The sequence below is a fragment of the Ambystoma mexicanum genome, chromosome 10, assembly GCF_040938575.1.
Source record: "Ambystoma mexicanum isolate Mex_15411 chromosome 10, UKY_AmexF1_1, whole genome shotgun sequence".
NCBI lineage: Eukaryota > Metazoa > Chordata > Amphibia > Caudata > Ambystomatidae > Ambystoma > Ambystoma mexicanum.
Window position 1 is genome coordinate 124193019 of NC_090932.1, and position 20549 is coordinate 124213567.

Below are 20549 nucleotides of genomic sequence, written 5' to 3' on the forward strand. Positions count from 1 at the left end.
TTTTCCAATACATTTTTAAATTGCAAAACAAACCTACTTCTTGGCTCAGTGAGGTCAGGGGGATTCAAAGAGAGGGGTATTTTATAAGGGTTTATCATCCGGATTATAACTTGTCATAAAAATATATAAATAATGGCTTCCCTTGGGCATCCCAGAACAGGCATTGACTTAGTTGGAGTGCTGAATTGAAGTCGCTTAACAGAGTGGGGGCTCAAGCCAGGACATCTGGATTAGATCTACCAGCTTGATACAGTGTGCTAACTGATAGGATACATAAATCCTGTTGGATCACCATGCTGTATTACACTGTAAAAACGCTCCTCAAAGGAATGCTCTAAGGAAACGGTCTGTTTTGCGAAATAAAATACTAACTTCTGTAAGTCAGGAAGGAAATCAATTTCCAGAATGATGGCCTTGGTAGATATCAAAATAGCTAGAGAGCACCTCTTACATAAACTATTTGTGAGAGGTGAGTGGACTGAACAGGACCAAAATGTGTGGTTGCAGGCAATCGCACAGCAGGTCACTGTAACTGGGTCAGATACATGGAGAGATCAGGGTCCCTTACATGTGGCCCTGAGTGAACTATATATGGCCCCTAAGGCCAAGGATGAGCACAACAAGATTGCCAGGGAAGGGGCATATTTATATTTATATATGGGAGCCATACAGGACAAATGTGCTGAAGGCCAAGATCTGGCGATTAGGCAACAGATGGCATTAGAGAAGGCCCAATCTGACCTGGTCAATTCTGAGCAGAGGCTACAGAAGAGCCAGGAGTTAGAAAATCATAGTAGGCAGTATATCATTAAAATAAAAGAAGACATGGATATACTGAAACAGGAAAAGACAGACCAGGATACCAGATTTCTGGCCTTGCAGAAGGAGTACCAAGAAGGTCTGGACTCCCTACTGCAAAGCCAGAAAAAGCTGGAGCAACACCCGGACTTCAACAGGGCATGCACAGAGCAGGTAGCCACCCTGCAAAGTCATCTAGATAGGGAGAAGGCAGAGAGCAACAAACTGATTCTGAAAGACCTGGATACCCAGACAAAATTTGAAGAAGAGCGCCAGAAAGCTGGGGCCCTCAAAAGGCAGAGGGACGACCTGCCGGCACAGATGCAGGCTCTTAGTCAGGAAAGGGACACCTTAAGCCAGGAAGTCTGCCAATTAAAAGAAAAAATTGAAGAAAATCACCTAGCCCTCCAGGGACTGGGTGACCTCCAAAAAGAGCGTCAGAACTTGTTAGAGCACACCAGGAGCGTGGAAGATGCTCTGGCAAGAAAGGAACAGGCCAGTAGGGATGGGACTCAGGAGGTAACCCTCCTGTAGCAAAGACTGGCCCAGTACTCCAGGACCAACCAGGAGGCACAGAGAGAGAATGAGGCTCTCTGCCACGACAATGATAGGCTCCAGCAACAGGTAGCCATGCAGGAGAGACTAATAGAGTCTAGTAAGGCTTTAACTAAGGAACTGAAAGCACAGGCTCTTGCATTGAAAAAGAGAGCGGGGCTGATAGAGATGAGGTTCGCTGGGAAAGGGAAACACCTGAGCATAACCTCAGGAGCCCTAGTACCAGAGTCCTTCATCCCTCCCGATCCCTGGACTCTGGCACCCCCATGTCCCCTAGTGCACATGAGCCCAGGGCCACGGGGATGGCAGATTACTATCCAGCCAAAAGTATGGGGCTCATAAGCCAGTGCCACCCAGTAATGGATGGGCGGGCATCCGGGTATGGGCACCTAAGTACAGTGCAATTTAGTGGGGAACCCCAGGAGTGTAGGCCCACTAAGGGCATCCTGAAAACCTCTGCCCAGTTAGGTCAGTGGGGGGGTACCCATCAAATCCTGGCAGCAAGGAGGGATCTGAAGACTCCTCTGAGCGGCACAGGACACAGGAGACCAGGTCCGCACATTCTGTCAGCCATTCCCAGGCTCGCAGAATCCGGGAAATCCTGGAAGATCAGACGGGCACCTCTGGGAGCAGTGCTTCTGAGTCAGAGGATGAATGGACCAGGGTTACCCGAACCAAAAAGGCCAATAAGGCAAAAAGGGCCTTGCTTAAGGTCCCCTTAAAACAGATTAAGGCAATAAGGAGTGTCATCACCCCTTATCACAAGAATGCCAAGTATTCTGTTTGGGAACACGTGGAGCTTTATGAGCAAATGATGGAGACTTTCCATTTGAAGGGCAGCAGTAGCTGCATTCAGTATGTCAAATGGACATTCTCCCAAGAATACTCCAGTTTCTTTGCGGGGCTGGAGGACCAAAACCATTCAAGATGGTCCACATATAGGGCAGCCATCTTGAAACATTTTTCTGTTCACAGAAATCCCCAAGAGGCTCGTAAGGCAGCCTACAATTTGCAATGTGAGGAGGATCAGGCACCACAAGGATTTGTGCAGGAATTGAAGCGTGCCTTTGCGCAGACTACCAAAAGGGTTTGCACGGACAGCAATTAATTTGTAAATACGTTTTTCCATGCCTTGCCCAAATACATCCTGAACCAGCTAGTGAGAGATTTTCATGAGAAAAGGTCACTAGACTGGGTCATTGAACAGGCTACCTGGATCTATGAGGTGCAGATGCCCATAGAAAATAAAAGTAATGCAGAGAAAAGCCCCAAATCAACCAGCACCCCTGCTGCTGCCAAGGTGGCAGAGGTAAAGGTTGCCCCCATTTTAGATTTGGAGATGGGGGGGCCTAAAAGCCTGCCTGCACCGAATAATTCTCAGCCCAGAAAGCCCTCGGGCCAGTCACAGACAGGGAGTCAAGGAGGTAGTCCCACAAATGGGGTCCCTCGCTCCCCTGACTATGTAAGTCCCCACTACAAGGGAAACCGACCAATCCTGGGGTATGTGTGGACTCCTCCAGCCCAAGGGGGCGGGGGGGTCCAATCAGGCACCCAACCCAGGGAACTTTCCTCCTAACTTCCCACAGGAGGGCAGAAATTCACCAAACCCTGGGCAGAACTTTTTTCCCAGGTATCCACCCAATTTCCAGTCCCAAAATCATCCATCCTTCTTTCCCCAATTCCCTGAGCCCAGACAACCTAATCCGGGAGAGGGGAGGCCAAGGGTGGTGGGGTACCCAAATCTTCCCAACCCGGGGTACTACCAGAGAAGGGATAGCTAACCTTCCCGGGATAAACCCAGGGGAGAAAAAAGAACCCTGTTTCAGCCTGAGCAGGTTTCCCAGTTAGAGCACCAAGTCCAAAATATGGCACGGGATCTGGGTCACATGCTGAGGGCTCAACAGAACCCCCAGATGAGCATGCCGGCGCAGAATGCCCCAAACTCTGGGCCTGGGGCTCCAGAACATTGCCGGGGGCAGCACCACGATAACCCACCGGTTCCCAGGGAGAAGGCACAAGGGGAAGGGGGGTGTAAAGTCTGGGAGGAAGCTTCCTTCCCCCCTTGTAAACAGCCCCTGGAAACCCAGGAACGGAAACGAAATCTCCTACCCCTGAAAGTCTGCCACCCAAGGAGCAGAGAGGAGGTAGGAGAAACAAAGGACCCAAACAGACCCATTTTGTGGAGGAGGTACAGGTCTTCCAATTTGAGGGAGATGGATCCTCAGAGGATCCTGGGAAAAGGATCTTCCCCTTCAGAGATGGGGGAACTCCTCTCAAGGAAAAATGGGTCCCAAGGGATTCTAACCCAGACTGGGTAGATGTGGGGATTGAGCTGTAGCCGCCCATCATTCTATCCCAGAACCAACAATACCGAAAACCCCTGGTTCAAACCCATCCTGGTGACTACCTCCAAAAAGGGGGGGGCGGCCCAGAACCGGAACCAGGGGAACCCAAAACTGCATCCATAGACTGGATAGATGTGGGGCTTGAGCTGTCGCCGCCCATCATTCTATCCCAGAACCAACAATACCGAAAACCCCTGGTTCAAACCCATCGTGGTGACTGCCTCCAAAAAGGGGGGGCGGCCCAGAACCGGAACCAGGGGAACCCAAAACCGCATCAATATCCAATTGCTAACTTTTTCTTTCAGATTCTCAAAACTCCCTGCCGAACTCTGCCCAAATTTCTTCTCTCTCAATGTCCAAAACCAGAAAATTAGCCCACCGGTTGTCCAAAAATGTGCATTATCTGTGCCCCCTTGAGGAGAAGGAGGGAAGACACTATGCCCCGGTACAAGTACAGGGGCAGGGTACAGTTTTGGCACTGGTGGACATTGGATCCCAAGCTACCCTTCTGTCCAAAAGGGCCTTTGATGAACTAAATGCAGGAAGGGGCGAGAATTTCCGAATTCCTCTCACCTCTCTTCCTGGACAACTTCAGAACTTTGACGGGAAGGAAATTCCCGTCAAGGGGACTGCAGATTTGGGCATCAAAATTGGGCGACACAAGGTGAAACACCCGGTCATAGTAGTGACTCCAGAGGGCACCCTTTGTTTACTAGGGAATGACCTCCTGAGAAGGTTGTCACCCCTAATAGATTGCGTAAACAAGGTCCTCTGGACCCAGACTAGCCGACCAATAAAATTAAAACAGAGTGTCAACCATGTTAGTTTAAACGGCACCAGCCACATGGTTGAACAAAAATCTGACCAAGTAGAATTTCACTTCCAGAACAACCAAATTTCAGACGTAACGGTAATAGCAGTAGGGCAACAGACTGGTGGTGGGGGGTCCTCTCTATTTCTGAAAATTAACCTTCCTTCCAGTTTAAGGTGGTATTCCACACTGGAAGGAAACACTCTGAAATTCTTTACTAATCCACAATCAGACATTCCCATTCTGATAGTCCAGAAAGATGTGAAATCAGCTCAGAGCCTGGCTGATATTTAGCAAATTGGAGAGCAGATGTTCATCCCCATTCAGTTAAATGAAGGGAAGCACTCTGTTCTCGCCCGAGTGTGTGTGAATAACGGTAAGAGCTTCATCAGCGAAGCGCTGTTCCGCCAACTCCCAAAAGATCCAGCCATTCCCACATTCAAACTGATAGACAAATTGGAAATGGACTTGGAACCACCCACTTCCAGATATCTCCTGCCAAGCAGGTCTATGCTCAAAATCTCCATTGGCAACAAGTCATAGTCCATAATTGTTGGGACGTGCGAGATGTCACTGCCGCCTTTTACTTAGGCAGTGACATTCTCAATCGCTTTGTCATTAGTTTGGACCTAATAAACTTCAAAGCGTGGTCCCGATTAGCGGATAATCCCATGGGCTTTGATGATCCAGAAAAAGCATTTAGGTCAGCTCAATTGCTACCTTATGCAGTTGAAATTCAGGTTAAAGAGGAAGTCACCATCCCAGAAAGGACCCGAAAATTCTCCCTGGAAGTGAAAGTTAAAAGAGGACAAAAAATGAAAAACCCTGATGCTTATATTCATCTAAATGCTTCTCTCCAACAGCAAGGGTTGGGGGTAAACCCAACACCATTAGTCAACATAGAACATGACACAATTCCAATAGAGGTGGATAACAGCGACTTAAAGGGTATTACTCTAGCCGCAGGCACCATTATTGGAATGGCAGTTGATGACCAACATTTTTCCATTGATTTAGGAAATGAACTGATAGGACTAATCCCCAAGGACTGTTTTGACAGTGACAGTGATGACAACCCAACACCAGACAGGATCTTTACCTGGCATTGGGGGGAACTTCCTGGTGTACACTTCCCGCCCTTATGGTAAGGAAGATGTGACTTGTGACTTACGAAGGGATGAGGTGATTTTCCAGGTCCATGAGGGCTGCCTTTCCCACCTGAAGCCACCAGTCCAAATCGCGCCCTGACCAGGGACTTCTCCACCCAGCTGGAGGAGGCAGCTGAGATAGCAAAACCAGAAGTCTTTCCAGGCTTCAGGCAGATGGTGGAAGAGAGAGTCAACCTAGCTGATGCCTGTGTGACTCTGGAACAGAAGCAAACGTTGAAACAAGTTTTCTTGGATTTTCAAGATCTCTTTACGGTAGACTCATATGACTGTGGTCGCACCGACATCAACACAACAACAATTCCCATGGACCCTAGCATGACTCCAGTGTTTGTGAAGCAATATTGCTTGCCTCTCGCATCAATGGAGCTTAGCTTTCCAACAAGTCCTAAGGCGACTTTCTACTCCTTATAGTTTTTCCGTAATCGCGCTCGACGCATTCTGAAAAAGTGCCGCGAATTGCTTCTGGCTGAATTTCATCACTTGTAAAAAAAATCGCTGTCTTTTGCTTTGCATTGCTGAAATCCATTTTCAACCTAATAATCCCTCATGAATCACTGATAGTGTTGACCTGAACTAATTCAAAGTAGCTGCCACCTCACCTACCCTGAATCGCCTATAGGGAATTAAAATCATTTTTAGCATATTTTCACTTCTTTGCAAATCACATTATTTGCCTGTCTTTTAAAATCATCCCTGTGTTCTAAGCGTGCTAGGGGGGAACTGAAATGCATATTGTATTGTGATTGTATCCCTGAAAACTGTGTGCTTTTCTTCCATCTCTTTATATTGCATAGGGGGGAGTGAATTGCCACAAAGGGGAAAAGTGATTATATTATCTCTTTTTGAAACCATATCAGTTTATTTCTGTACTGCATTCCTTTCCACCATTACTCTTCCTTGAAACCATAAGGCATTCTCAGCTATTTTATCCTTTCTGGACCAACTCCTAACTGATAAAAAAGTGTGCTAAGATCCATTGTTGATCAACATTATCTTCATAAGTGTGTTATCAAATATTAATTTATTTATAAAGTGTGATATATATATCTTGTTTAATTTTCCAATAAATTTGTAAATTGCAAAACAAACCTACTTCTTGGCTCAGTGAGGTCAGGGGGATTCAAAGAGAGGGGCGTTATATAAGGGTTTATCATCCAGATTATAACTTGTCATAAAAATATATAAATAAGGGCTTGCCTTGGGCATCCCAGACCAGGCATTGACTTAATTGGAGTGCTGAATTGAAGTCACTTAACAAGTCTTAATTGTGTGTAGTGGTCCCTAAGGGCACTGCACAAGATTCTGCCCAACAATTTGTGGACACACCATCTGCCTCAGCCCATTATGCCCAGAGCCAATCAACATGGCAGAGAGGGTCCCGGCTTTATCATACCTGGGTGCGCAAGCCGGGCCAATCTGGAGCTGACAGAAAAAGCAACAGGAAGTTCTGAGGAATGAGCCCTCCTTTATAGGAGGGAGGGGTTGGAAGTAATTTCTGGAATTGACTTGTGAATCTCTGTAGGAACGGAGGGTAGTCTTCCTAGTGTAAGGACAGGGATGAGAAAGAGGGATGTGGTGATAATGCTGAGAATTTCGAAAGTAGTGTGAGAAGGAACAGTTTAAAACAAGACATAAGCTACAGCCATCCACATAGAGCAAGCACCGTCTTACTTTCTCAGCTCTAAAAAGCATCAAAGCTGAACATCACCACCATCCCTATGAAATCCCGCTAGACCATGGGTGCACAACATATGGCCCGCGGGCCAGTTGCGGCCCGCCATGCCCTTTTGGCCGGCCCGCGAGGCACAAAGACTTTCCTAATGGAGGGCGGCCCGCGGCCACCCTCCATTAGGAAAGTCTTTGTTGTCTTCCGGGCCGGTGAAAACACTGGCCCTCATTGGCTCAGCACACACACGCACCAAGTCGCTCCTACGAGCCACATAATGCGTGTGTGCTGCACCAATGGAGGGCCAGCACTATGGCTGGCGTGGTCCACAAAGGCTTGATGCCGGAAGGCATTTCAGCCTTGGACCACGCCAGCCGTAGTACGATTCCAGCGTTCCAGCTTACCTGCCTTCCAGCACGTCTCCGGTAAGTGGTCTGTTTGTGTTTGTGTGTCAGGTTTGTTTTGCTTTATGTTTGTTTGTGTATGTTGCGGAGGTGAGGGGGGGTGTCGGATGTGTATGAATGTTTGGATTTGAATGTATTTTGTGTGTATGTTGAGATGCGGGGGTGGGGGGGTGTCAGATGTGTATGAATGTTTGGATTTGAATGTTTTTTGTGTGTATGTTGAGATGCGGGGGTGGGGGGTGTGTCGGATGTGTATGAATGTTTGGATTTGAATGTATTTTGTGTGTATGTTGAGATGCGGGGGTGGGGGGTGTCGGATGTGTATGAATGTTTGTATTTGAATGTATTTTGTGTGTATGTTGAGATGCGGGGGTGGGGGGGGGTGTCGGATGTGTATGAATGTTTGTATTTGAATGTATTTTGTGTGTATGTTGAGATGCGGGGGTGTGGGTGGTGTGTGAATGTTTGTATTTGAATGTATTTTGTGTGTATGTTGAGATGCGGGGGTAGGGTGGTGTCGGATGTGTGTCGGATGTGTATGAATGTTTGGATTTGAATGTTTTTTGTGTGTATGTTTAGATGCGGGGGTGGGGGGGTTGTCGGATGTATAGGAATGTTTTGATTTGAATGTTTTTTGTGTGCTGAGTTGGGGGGTGGGGGTTCGGGTCTGTATGGGTGCATGTTTGTTTGTGTGCTGAGTTGGGGGTGGGGGGTTCGGGTCTGTATGGGTGCATGCTTGAGTGTGTGTGTGCTGAGTTGAGGTGTGGGGGTTTGGAGTTGGGGGGGTGGGGGTTTGGGTCTTTATGGGTGCATGTTTGTGTGTGTGCTGAGTTGGGGGGTGGGGGTTCGGGTCTGTATTGGTGCATGTTTGTGTGTGTGCTGAGTTGGGGGGTTTGGTTGGGGGTGAGGGGGCCATGGGGTGGGGGGTTTGGTTGGGGGTGAGGGGGCCATGGGGCATAGTGTTTGGTTGGGGGTGAGGAGGCCGTGGGGCATAGTGTTTGGTTGGGGGTGAGGGGACCATGGGGCATAGTGTTTGGTTGGGGGTGAGGGGGCCATGGGGCATAGTGTTTGGTTGGGGGTGAGGGACATGGGGCATAGTGTTTGGTTGGGGGATAGGGGGCCATGGGGCTAGTGTTTGGTTGGGGTGAGGGGGCCATGGGGCATAGTGTTTGGTTGGGGGTGAGGGACATGGGGCATAGTGTTTGGTTGGGGGTGAGGGTCATGGGGCATAGTGTTTGGTTGGGGGTGAGGGACATGGGGCATAGTGTTTGGTTGGGGTGAGGGGGCCATGGGGCATAGTGTTTGGTTGGGGGTGAGGGGGCCATGGGGCCTAGTGTTTGGTTGGGGGTGAGTGACATGGGGCATAGTGTTTGGTTGGGGTGAGGGGGCCATGGGGCATAGTGTTTGGTTGGGGGTGAGGGTGCCAATTGGCATAGTGTATCTAGGGTCAATAAAATATATATTAATTAATTAAACAGGTGAGATACAATAACTAAATAGAAATAAATTATAACAATGGAAAATGTGTAGTACAAAATGTAAGTTTGAAATGCAAATAAAAATTGTTACCCCTCAAAAACATTCTTTTCCCATGTGTTTAGTACAAATTGGGGGTTTAAAAAGCCTCCTGCCACGCCCCGCCTACCGCCCCGCCCACATTTACTTTTCGGCCCACTATAGCCCTCATGTAAGGTACTTTCGGCCCTCTGTCAAAATCAGTTGTGCACCCCTGCGCTAGACAAGCCACCCATCCATGTCTGCATAGATTGCTAACTGTGCCCACATTTCTAAGCGTGCCTCGGCATATCCGTGCAGCAGTCGTTGCACTATTGTGACTGGAGGGTCAACCCAGATTACGAGCTCCACGTAGGCGCTTGTAAACTGATGTTCATTCCCAGAAAGAAATGACAGACTACAGCCTGGGCCAGGTTCCAAGTGTGCAACTGCATTGGTGGAATCAACGAGACCAGGTGATATTGATTGCTGAATCGGCTGCAATATCAAGGGGATTCCATAGCATTCGTTTCTGCATGTGTGGCAGTGTTGATGGCTTCAGATGAGAGTGATTACCTTTTTGGTGATGACATCAGATGACACTGATTGCTGGACTGGTGTCAGTGCTGACGAAATGAAATAGCAGGTGGATGGATTAGTGGCAGTATTGGTGAATGGGGTGATGTCGATTCCTAAGGTGTCGCAATACTGAAGCAATCAGATCACATTGTTCAAAGGATTGCTGGCAATAATGACCGAGCCAGGGGATATATTGGTTAATAGACGTGTGCCAATATTGACGAAATCAGGTGATGCGTTTTGCAGAATTGGAGGTAATATGCATGACTTCCGTTGACATTGATTACTCAATTGGTGGGGGTGGTCGCCAGGAATCAAATTTAGGAGGGGCACAGAGGGGGCCAAATACAAAAGTAGGGGGGCACAGACAAATGTAGGGGGAGAACATGGTCACTGCTCGTTTTAGGTAGGGGGGCAAAAGGGGGGCACAGGGTTTCACAGGGGGGCGGGTCCCTCACCCCCCCCCCCCACTGCCAGGGATGCCACTGTGCATGACACCTGTTGATATTGACTGCTGGTTTGGTGACAGTACTGATGACGCCCATTATATAGGTTCGATGGGTGCATGGACATCGATGATATCAATTGCTTGCCCTGTCTAAATGTGTATAAATTGCGACACAACGCAAAACTGTCAGTTACATAACTCCTGATGACATGTATCAGTTAATATGTGCAGTGTTAATCACTGCTCTCATTGTTTGAGATGCTGTAATATACTGTCCTATCATCTTTTGGTCACTTCAAATAACTTTCAGTTTATGCAACAATGAAACATATTATTGTTTTAATAACAGTGTGTTCATGATATGTCTGTCTGTATCTAATCTGGCCACCTTTTATTGGGCAAATTGAAATAACAAAAAGTGGGGGTGGGGGAGGCGACAAAATAAATTGAAAAGAACTCTAACCGCTGGGACAAACACTTGCATTTGATAACACAATTGGTTCCATTTACTTTACCATATTCATCTTATTTATTTATTTATTTATTTGTTTATTTATTTATTTGTGTAGTCGCATTTATTTCAGCACAAGAATCCCGTGGGCTTCTAGGGGCGATTTATAGAAAGTGTAGTGAATCCGTTTAAAAAGAGCAGGAAAGCACACTTAAAATGTACAATGTACAGTTGCAAAGTCAAAATCAGTTGGTTACAGTGTCAAAATCAGCGAGTTACAAAGTCCAAACTTTGATTGAACACAGCCTGGTGAGGCCTCGCCTCATGGTACTGGGGCTACCTCGGGTGTGTAGGCAAACGAAGGACAAAATCGAGGAGGGTTCGCAGTACGATAAAGCCTCCCCTCCTGTGGGGGCGGGGGGGGGCTGCTTCCAGTGCACAGATATGCTTAAAGGAAGACATGCTGGGTGACATTTCCATACGCTCGGCACCTAGTATAACATAAGTGCGCACTGCGTTATCCAGAGGCTTCTGTAAAAGAGCAACCAAGGCTGGTAAACAGCTGAACAATTTCCGCGCGGCTGGCGCCACATATATATTTATTTATTCACATTTGTAAAGCGCACAGCAGCCCGTGGGCGTCCTGCTGCCGTTTCAAGACAAATTAGCTTAGTTACATAGTGCAGTCTTAGTAATAGACAAGAAAATACATTTTTAGTTACAACATACACAGACACATACAAGATGCAAGTTCATTGTGAGGCTGCTAACACATATCAGAGTTATAACTGTTCAGGTGAGGAGGGGGTTCATTAAGGGCTGGAGCGGTAATGAGAGTCATGGCGGAATTAAGCAGTGCATGGAGGCACGGGCAGTCCCGGCATCCTAAAATCAGTAGAGATTGTCCGGCTGGGACTGGAGTAACGTCCACGGCGTGAGAGGAGGAATATTCGTGGGTGATAGTTCGCGAGCCTCTCCTACCTCGGTTCGCTCGGGGCAAAAGGTGCAGGTGCTCGGCAGACATAGGGCGGAGAAAGCAGAGCAGGAGACTTTCCCGGGCGGGAGTCATGTAGGGGGCGGGGGGCGTCCATTGCCCGGACAGGGGTCGGCATATGAGTACAGAACCCTAAAGCTGCCGCAATCTATGCGTCCCGCAAGAAGATGCAATAATGGAATTGCGGCGCGGCAATGCACGTCCCATTTGCACGCTTGTTTCTTTAGGAAAATCCAGCAGCTGTCCTACGTGCAAAGTCGTTCACACCGTATCTTCACTACAGCGGCCGAGCCAGGGAGAGACCTGCACACGACTTGCTGTGTAAGCTTGAACGCAGTGGAGCCAGGGGGCGCCCTGGACACGAGGTGGGGGGCCTACCTGGTGTCCAGTGCGCCCACCAGCCTCCCGCTGGCGCTCTATTATCCGGCCCCACCGGGCAATAAGCGCTGCCCCCGCATCATGGCGCAGTGGACGCCGCGAACGGCGACTCGGCCACACCGGCGACACGGATATTCACGGTGCAGTCGAATTCGCCCCTGGGCGGGATTGTATCAGGCTTGATTTTCAAACGTAATTTTCCATGAGAACCTCCGACGTAACTGCTTATTCCTGTCTATTTGGAAAATAGCAAACCACACACCATTTCTGTAATGAATAAAGCCAATGGGGGGCGCCTCGTATTTGGTAAATTGAAAACAAGGGGGGGGGGGAATAAATCGAACAAACCTCTAACGCCTGGGGCAAGCACTTTCTTTTAATTTGATAACATAATTGGTTAGAATCATTTTGAATCTTCGGTGGGTTATTATTCCACACAGAATAGTGCGACCTATCGCCTTTTTTTTAAAACATACATATTTTTTAAAACTATAACTTCTGGGTAGAAAACCGGGGAGCGGACTCACTCCCGAGATTTTGTTTTTTTCCTGTTGATGAATTTGTATATTTTTAGAAATTAAATCGAAATATTCTGACAACGCTGGTAAAAAAAAAATAACATATTACGCGTATTTCTGTTCGCAAACAAAAAAGACCACATACACGCAGAGCGCGTTTCCAATAAAACTCCATTGAACTACCCGATGAGGTTTTTTGGTATACATCCGCAATTAAACGAAATTTCAAAAGGGTCACAAATTAGTGATTTCCCAGACAACGAATTACATTTCTAGCTCTCGCCATGTATTGACTTGGTGGCGCAAATTGCGCAATTGTCTGGTGTTTCATGCGTGTTGCTTGTGTTGAATTGACGTGCGGAATCGCTGTTTGGGGGAATGAGTTTCCAGGGATTGTAGCGGGCGCTGCTTCATGTAAAGCAACTGCCGCATCCGACCTTTTCTGACCGCAGAGATGTTTTCAAACTAAAGAAATCCGCTATGGTGCGCGACAAAAAAATAACTAAGAATAACAACATAAAAATGCCGTGAGTGGTTCGTCGTCGCAATATGTTCCGCGTTATTCTTGTCTGCGTTGTACATGTGCGTTCTGTTCTAAACCCCTTGACTAGTGCCGCCCTTCTGCCTGTGCCTAAGTGCGTCCTCTACACATCAGTTAATATGCACATGGATGTTGACTGGCTTCCTTTACTCAGGGCCCGATTCATGACATTTTTTGCACGGTTCAAAGTGACTTTGCACTGCTGAAAAGTAGCTTTGCACTTTAGACAAAACCCTGATTCATGGAACTGTTCAAAGTGTATTTTTGCTCTGCAAAGTCAGTGCATAGTCCTTTTTGCAGTAAAACATGACTGTTCACTGTCTTTGCACTGCACAAATACACTTTGCACAGTTCCATGAATCAAGGTTTGTGTCGGCAGAGCAAAGTCACTTTTCAGCAGTGCATATTCACTTTGGCAACTATTGCATGAATCGGGCCCTCAGTCTCCAGCTCCATATTGGCGTCCCTCGGCGAAGCTACCGGCGCGTGTTTCTTCCGGGGGCTGTTTTGGCGCACCCGGTTCCTGCTGTTTAACATGCCGTGTAACTCGCTCAGGCCGCGATCGCTGCATTACCTTCACTGCGAGGGAAGCCGGGCATTAGCTAGCGTTAACGCCCCAGAAATCGATCCCGAATGCTGCCGAAGTATCAGGGTTTGGGTGGCTACGTGTTTCAGAAACTCTTCACATGGTGTTGGTTGGGCGTGCGGCGTACAGTGAATAGCTCACGCGTTTAAGCGCGTGCACCTTGTAGGTGGCAAGACTGCCGTGCCTACTGAAATCGCTTAACCCGGTAAGACTGGTGCAACACTGCACCCTTCCCAGCTAACTACATTACAGTATCATTTAATTGGGCACTAATAACAGTTATTATTGTAGCGCTATACAAATAAATCGTGATCTCTGTATTAGTTCTTCACACGTTGACCTTGGCGTGGGTGGGGAGGGGGTTACTTAGTGTCTGTAGGGTTCGGTGGCTGGAAGTTTGGATTTAACTCCAGGCCAATCTGAGAGTGTGTTACCTGCGGGGGGATGGGGATGCTAACACAGCCACTTTCAGAAAAGGACACCAACTCTTTGCCTGCCAAAGCAGGCGGTGTCTGGATGTGCGCACGCGCACACCGGCGGAGATCTCCTGCGGCTGAAGCTGTGTTTGCTGCCTGAGGGGGCAGTCGCAGCCCCACTCTTGCTTAAGCAGTTACCGGCATGGCTCTTGCGCGAGGCCTCCTGTGTGAGGCGCCGCGGCTGGGGTTTCCGGCGCGCAGAACACGGGAAGGGGAGCACGGTGCTGGAGTTATCTGTTGGGTTAATAGTGCACACGCATATCAGCCCTTCTGGGGAGTCCTTACGGAGTCACGTGGAAGATGTACCTCGGAAGGAGAACTGCCTAATCTTACCACCGGCTGAAACGTGAACCTGCAATGTCTCTGCAGCAGGTGCATTGATTTACCGAGACATCTTTCCAGCAGCCATTCAAAGCGCATATTATTGATGGATCACTGTGGCATGTGGAGTAATGTGTAAGGGTGAGAAAAGTCACTTTATCAGAAGAAACCTAGGAACGCTCCTCACTGTGTTATCAACGCACGCTCACCCCACACCTTAAATTTCCTACAGGGTTTTGCTAGAAAAGGCGGGGCGGGCAGAGTTTGCCAGTGCCCAGTGCCCCTTTGATCGTGTTTTCTCAGCCTTGTGGATCACGATGTTGGCATAACCTAATCTCCAGGCCGATGTGAAAGCCCGAATAGCTCGCAGGGTAAGGCGAGTGCGGCAGCGACCGCTACGTCATCAGCAAGGTTCAGACGCATCGCGACCTCCCACGCTGAGGTTTGCAGAACGAACATATCGTGAAGGTCAAATATGCGGCCTTCATGAGGAGGACCAAAGACGTCACGGCGAAGCCTAAACGGGAAGCACGTCCGCGTGTGTTTAAAAATGGTTAATTTGTACAAATATAAGCAAATACCTAAACGACAAGGCGTTGAACACGTCATAGGAAGCCGCCAAGTACAAGGGAGTGCTTTAAAAGGTAGCACATTTTCTGTGTGGGGGGAAAAAAACCCCAACCCAGGCAGTTGCATTCCAAAGCGGGACCCGTTAATTAAATGCCAGCAAAGCACCTTGCATGTAAATCACAGAGTTCGAAGCACTTCCCGGGGATGCTTCCGTCATGTGAAATCTGTAGACGCAGGCGTGTCTATCTAGTGCCATGCGCTTTTCATCTGCGCTCGCGCAATATAGAAATGCGCAGGGCATTGTGCTACGCAGGTGGACACTTGCGTACCCGCGTGCGAACAATGCTATCAGTTAAGGAGAAGCCCCGCCTCCTTTTCAGGGGTCTGATTTGCCAAAAAGACAAGATATACTCACGGCGTGTCCCCTGCCGCAGGTGGCGCGTCCTTTATCTCTGGAGGGGTCTCAGCCCGACGGTTCCCCCTTTAGTGCCAGTCTGCGACCAGAGAGCTCTACTCCGGGCCTTTTACTGGTGCACTCCCTATCTACAGTAAGCGAATGCCGCCGAGTCTCCGTGGCCGCATCTCTGGCAGCCTGGATGGCTCAGCGAGCTAAGTGCCTGCTGCCGTGCACAGCCAATCACGCCATTTCAGGGAGTCACTCCCCAACGTGAGCACCTAACGCTAATCACCTTCTGCTAATGTCTGCCTGCTGCTGTCCCAGTGCAGGGGCAGCCCCTAAAATAAACGGCTGTAATTATGTCATGTCTATCATTCTGGGTGGCAATACTATAGGTGGCAAGATAGCCCATTGGGTTAAGCACCTATTGCAGAGGTCTGTGTGCATACTGTAACCGCAGTTGCTAAACCGGGCAAACGGCACAGTGGGGCTCATTTGGAAGTCCCCGGAACGTAAATGAAGGTTTTAAAGACAGGTGTACATGTATTACGCCATTTTTGACACCCCCATTTTACTCTGGGGCATTTTTGTGATTTTTGAAGGGGAGGGGCGGAATGGGAGTTAATTTCCCGGCTCTCTTTGCCCCTCTGCCTCCAATAACAACGGAGCTTTACGCCAGCACGACATGTACATAGGAATGCCATGTAAACTCTGCCTGCCGCGCGTAAATGGCAGGCGGTTTTTACTAATGTTTGACTGCAGAGCGCAAAAGGAAGCTGCAAAGGTGCCCCCATCATCACTGTACACCCCTTTTTGAAATCAGTAGTGCAAACAATGACAATGACCTGCAGGGGACCTGTTTGCATTTAAGAATGCTCCTTTGAGCCGATTTAAGCTTACAAAAAAATGCTTCATTGTTGCGTCCAAGGCTCGCACATGGATCTCACAACAAAGCTATGGTGCTTTGGGAGTAAAATCCCATGATTCCGAGTGCGTCAAAAAAATTGCAAAATCAGAGGCTCTTGCAGTAATACCTTTATTGGGCTAAATCTATATATGAGTCTGCTAGCCTTCAAGACAACTCCTCCTTGAGCAGTAAGCTCTATGCAAATTCCAAATCACCAATGTGTATTAAAAAAGTATTCTTTTCTTTTCCATCGTTACTTTCTTTCTTGTTCGCTACTGTGTAAAAGTGATTATGTAACCGACGTGAATATTTGGCATGTTGTTAAAGGGTGAATACATTTTTAACCAATACAACAAAAAAATATTCTTTTCACTCCATACTGATTCAAAGCTGGGAATCTGTGTACAGAATCTTCAACTCCATTGCAGACCTCATTGCTGTTGAACCTCCCTCAGTAACTATTCTTGAGGCCCTACTCATTGAATTACTAATTCTGCGTTTATATATTTTATTTATAGTCCCCTGGATTATAGTGTGAATAATGTCTTTCTTCATGCATTCCTGCAATGTTACTAATATGTATTGCTCGTACTTCTTATAATCTTAATAAAGATTGTTAAACACACAAAAACAAAAACAAAAAAAAAGAAAAGGTCAAGAAACCAGTCACCAAATAATCACTCAAACTTGTACCCCATTTCAACCACATATCCTGGATTCCGAAGGCTATCATATATCTGAAATCAAATTAGGGCAATAACAACAACCCGCCAATTTGAGAGCAGTGAAAACAAGCCCCAACATCAGGAAGGACTATAATGAACAGGTAAAAATGCAGAGCCACAATGCAGTCACAAACCTAAATACATGACACAACCGACAAACCAGAGCAGCACTACCAAACTACACAATCAGAACAGTGATGCCAGCACTTAACTTCAAAGCATTGTTGTCAAAAAACATATTCTCAAATGCCAACAAACACATTCTGAAATGCCAGCCCAAAAATTCAGAGCAGTGAAGCAAACTCCCAAAATTGGAAAGGTAACACAAAACCAAACATTCAGAGCCGCGGTACTAACCCACATTCTCACAAAATACAGGTTTTGATATCTTTATTGGACTAACTGGATTTATTATGCAGTGATGGAACGATGCAACCCAAACCCACATTCAGAGTGGTCATTCTAACCTCTCCTTCCTGCCATCACTACCTCATCTTCAGAAAACTGCAAAAAAAACATGGCTGTTTACAAATACATCTAACCTGAATTTGGGATATCCCCACTACCTGACTCTCGGCAGCATTTGCTATCATGCCTAGGTACATTATTGCTGTTCTGTCTTGTTCACTAATGTATTGGCGCCGTGATACGGGTTTGGTCGCAGTCGACAAAAACAATAAATAAATAAATAAATAAATCACTGACAAGCAGGGGAGTTTCTAGGTCTGGAAAAGACCCGGGGCTAAGCTGATGTCGGAATTGTTGGGACTGGGGGCTAGCTAGTCTTTTGGCTGTAGCTCCTGAGATTCTATCCGGGGCTACAACCAAAAGATCAGGGGCTATAGCCCCCTTAGCCCCCCCCTAGCAACGCCCCTGCTGACAAGGAGCCCACAGCCGTTCATACATGTCCTGAACAAACCAGGACAAGGAGGAGTTCTGCTTGGCCTATAGATGCCTGATCCCTTGCCAAGATGAATCGCTTCACCAACCGCACAGAGGGATGACACCCTTACCACAGTCCGCAGCATCAGCGAGCACCCACGACGGTAGTCAGCAGCGCAAAGTCGCAGAAACGGCAGAGGTGTTTTCCGGCAATTCCCTGTAACATAAAACAAACCACAAACTCCTAGTACTGCCCCAGTCCATGGAACAAGAGGAGACCGAGCAGGGAGCACAGATCTGCTTTAAACATCCTGGCACAATCCTTGCTTTGAAGGGCAATTTGTGGGATACGATTAGTCATTGGATTATCCAACCCTAGTAGAAAGGCAGCATCAGTTTAGGACAGGAGCGACTCTCCTGTACCTTGCAGGTGATATGATATTCTAGGTTATTTATGACGCGCTTGAGGTTTCTAAGCGCGGACCCGGGGATCGAACCTGTGGTGCTCCGTTGCACCTGAGCTATCCTGCCGAGATGTGTGGTCTTTGGACAGTTGTGTTTAGACTAGACTGCAGATGGCCGGTGGAACACACAGAACAAAATACTGCTGGTTGTCCAAAATGAAGCTCCAACACAATTCGACACAACTGTGGGGTTAAAGAACGTACATCAAAAAATCTTTAAAATGAAGGGCCTGATTCACAGAAGTGTTTTATAATGGTGCAATCAGGCCCTAAATCTCTTCCCCCAATAGCTTACAATTGCCCATATTGTGTCCAAAGAAACGACCAATCTGAGATCAGCAACAAACACACTCACCTACATTGTAATGCTTGGATAACCGCTGTTTCAAATGCTAAGGGGACGGCCTGGCCTACATAGGGGGATCTAGAGGAACAGCCAGCATAGTGGGCCGACCTTCTGCCCCCCCCCTGCATCCGTCCGACCGCCTGCCTCTTCTGGGGAGGTGGAAGGGGCGTGCCCCCAGGGCCGGGAAAACCCGGCTATGGATCCTAGGGGGCATGTTAATGCCTGGAGCTGTAATGACTCTGCCTCTTTGCAACCGAGAGTTAAACCGAAGTGCTGGAGCACCGGCAAAAATGGAGAGTGGCAAAAGGAGAGCTTAGGTCAAGTACACCGAGCAAGGCTGGGACCGCCATCATGTTGACTCCAATAAATGTGATCTGTTTCTGCCAATATAAAATTGTACTCTCATTTTATTATGACGGTAATATTTGGCATTTTGTGTTGTGTGCTGTGTTGGTGGGGGCCCCATTAGGGGTTGGCCCCGCTATGTGAATGTGTGTTCTGCAAACGCTTGAACATCCAATTTATTTGTAACATCAGGGTATGAACTGCATTAGCCCATTACAATATATATTGCCATGGACCAACATTGTATGCTCTGACTGACTAACTGGGACCATTTAATGGAGCAGACTCTGGGGCTCATTTTCCAAGTCCCTGGAAGATAAATGCAGGTGCTCAAGTCACCTGTAAAAAAGTTTTCTTTATTGTTTGGGAGATTTTGGTTATTTTTGATGGTGGAAAGGTGGCACAGAGTTTGGAGTTACGTTTCCGCTTCCAAAAACCACTTGGTTTTACGAAAACATGACATTTTCATGCTGGAGTAAACCAATCGATTTGTATGGAATTTCCCTGCTTTTACACTAGCAAAAAGCAGGCAGATTACGTTAGAATCCATTGTAAAGGCTGCCTGCCACGCATGCATGGCAGGTGTTTTTTTTTACACTGTGACGTGCAAAATCAAAGGACTGCAGGCATTTACAACGTGGTTTTGCACATTGCAGTGCAAATGATGAACGTTTCCCAGAGGTGACATGTTTGCACTGTAGTGAGAAGGCAACAGGTCCCCTATGGCAATTGGCACATTGGAGGAAAGGTCCTCTGCTTCAATGTTTTAATCCACCCAGTGCCACAACACACAGCAAACACGCCACTCACTAAGCAAGAAGGAACTGACCGGAGGATGACAATTCTCAGTACTAACATTCTGAGCTCATAATGCACTCCCATTGGCGTTTGTCATAGGAACAAAACTCTTTGTGCTCACTTTGTTAAAAAAAATGTTAATTGCCTGCAGGTGACCCGCAACAGCACGTTAGTGCTGTTGGGTCCCCTGCATGCAATTTTCAACTTTTGCAAAACTACGTGCAACAGTAAAGAGTACAAGTCAAGGGGCCTGATTTACATAGCGTTTTGGAATGGCAGTTTCCCATCCAAAAACACTTTTGTAAATCAAGCCGAAACTCACCTGTATTCTTGATATGATGGGTTATTTATAAGGCACTTAATATCCAGACGTTTCTAAGCGCAGACCCGGGGATCGAACCTCTGATGCTCCAGGTCGTCTTACTTCCAAGGCAAGCAGGTTGCCCCTGAGCTGTCCTCCCAAGACAACTTAAACTCTTTATTTATACTCACCATTTTGCAAAAAAAGCGAACGCCGCCTTTAGATTATGCTTTACAAAGTTGTACTTCCTAATGGATTTCTAACTGCCTGCTCCTTAGCA